Below are 1,778 nucleotides of genomic sequence, written 5' to 3'. Positions count from 1 at the left end.
AAAAATGCCGATTGGTGTCACAGTGATTCGAGTAGAACTTTCTGTGTTGACAATGCCAAGGAAGAACCATTTCATGATCCTGGCGCCACATGGAAAAGCACGATGCAAAAAGCAATAAGGTTGGTGGCAGAGGTTATGCCAGGAACAGAACCACTCGAACAAAGGAATACTTGTCAAACAGTGACTGAGATGTGGGAACTCAGATTCGGTTGAATCTTTAGCTTCTATGTACCGAGAGACTGTAGAGATTGCAACATTGAGGTTGTTGGAGATCACGTTTGCGAGATATCTACAAAACTTCAAAGGGTCATGGGATACTGCAGGGTATTGCTGAAATGTATTTCTCAATAACACTGTATTTTAACATCGGTTACTTCACCAATTTCCTCATTCATTGATGTGATCATGTCATGGCATATCATATAATCCCAGTTCAAGGGCGTGGAATCAGAGAATTTGAGTCGCACTGCACCCAATACGAATTGGAAATTGTGATTGCGTTGAGCACGAGCATGTGGCTGCGAAAATTCAATTGGTCAGCGGAATGCCATTCTCTGATGATACAAAGACACGTGAAGTATCGAGGATAAAAGCTCCCGCCTTAACGACAGCAGCTTCAATTCCCACGCATCAAGAAGCAGTGGGACATCAGGCTGGGAGCTCCAATTTCACCTGCAAGAACTTGTATTGACATGGAACAGGGAACATTGGGACAACAGCTGGGCGAAAAGATAGTCACCTATTTTAATCTTGAGTGAAGTAGTTTTCAGCAGGATACTTGTTTGTGGATTGAGTGAATATCTGCAACTGGGAAAGTCTAAATTACAAAGAAGAATTCTTCAAAGAGTCAATTCTTGGAGAAACATCTGTGCAGAGAGAAACAGAGGATTTTTTATGTCATCTGCCCGTCCTTATATGGTTGACTTTGCACAGGATTAATTTCCATGAAGGGATTTTTTTGCTCGGTTCACAGTATTCACATTCCTGCATACTCGCAAAGGTCGTTACTGTAATCGCAATCTCTGAAAGTTAACTGGTAGATACAGTGCGGTAATTAGGCTCACGTTCACGTCAGTTATGCTGAAGAAGTAGATTCGAAATTCATCAGATCAGCATTGACTGACTGAGCAGACAGAGTGTGAATGGAAGCTTCATGAGGACATACGTGTTTTTTTTGGAAAATTCGCTGCTTTGAAAGGTGAAAAAGATTGGACTGAAGCAGTGACAATGATTATCTTTTTCGCTTGTTCAACTGGTGAACATGACTGCTATTAACCATGTACGTGTTAACATCATGGCTCTTAAGGTCAGCTGCGTGCATCGGGCCAGTGGTGCAATGGATAACGTGCCTGACTACGGATCAGGAGATTGTAGGTTCGAATCCTACCTGGCTCGGGGTTAGCGCAGACTTATAGTAAGCACCAAAACTGATTTTTCCGAAGCCAAAATAAGGTATGAGTTCCTCATCTGTAGGACCGAGAATGCCTTCATTAAATGTCCCCGAGAATATGAGAGTCAATGTTCCAGCGTCATCACAGGAGGGAAGCCGAATAATCGTACACGTTACTCGTGGGCACCTTTCCATTTCATAAAGCCTCCAATCGAATAACTGTTGCTCGCAGGAATGCTCGGCTTTGAGAACTTTTCGAAACTCTTTGGCCAGTGGAATCAGAGAAGAATGAAGGGTTAACTGTCCAAATGATCTTTATCGAGAGTCAGTTCCAGACTCTAACACCTGCTGACTGATAATTTTTTCCTACCAGTCTATTCAAAGCTTT

General features: G+C 42.6%; 1 non-coding gene across 1 annotated transcript; it reads left to right on the top strand.

Annotated features, from left to right (window-relative positions):
* Positions 1 to 1,322: 1,322 nt before the first annotated feature.
* Positions 1,323 to 1,395, top strand: trnar-acg. Its single transcript has one exon. It is a non-coding gene; the product is annotated as a tRNA-Arg (tRNA).
* Positions 1,396 to 1,778: the final 383 nt, after the last annotated feature.

This window comes from Chiloscyllium plagiosum, unplaced genomic scaffold, assembly GCF_004010195.1.
Source record: "Chiloscyllium plagiosum isolate BGI_BamShark_2017 unplaced genomic scaffold, ASM401019v2 scaf_4526, whole genome shotgun sequence".
NCBI lineage: Eukaryota > Metazoa > Chordata > Chondrichthyes > Orectolobiformes > Hemiscylliidae > Chiloscyllium > Chiloscyllium plagiosum.
The sequence above is the reverse complement of the archived record's forward strand: the minus strand, read 5'-3'. Positions and strand labels throughout refer to the sequence as shown.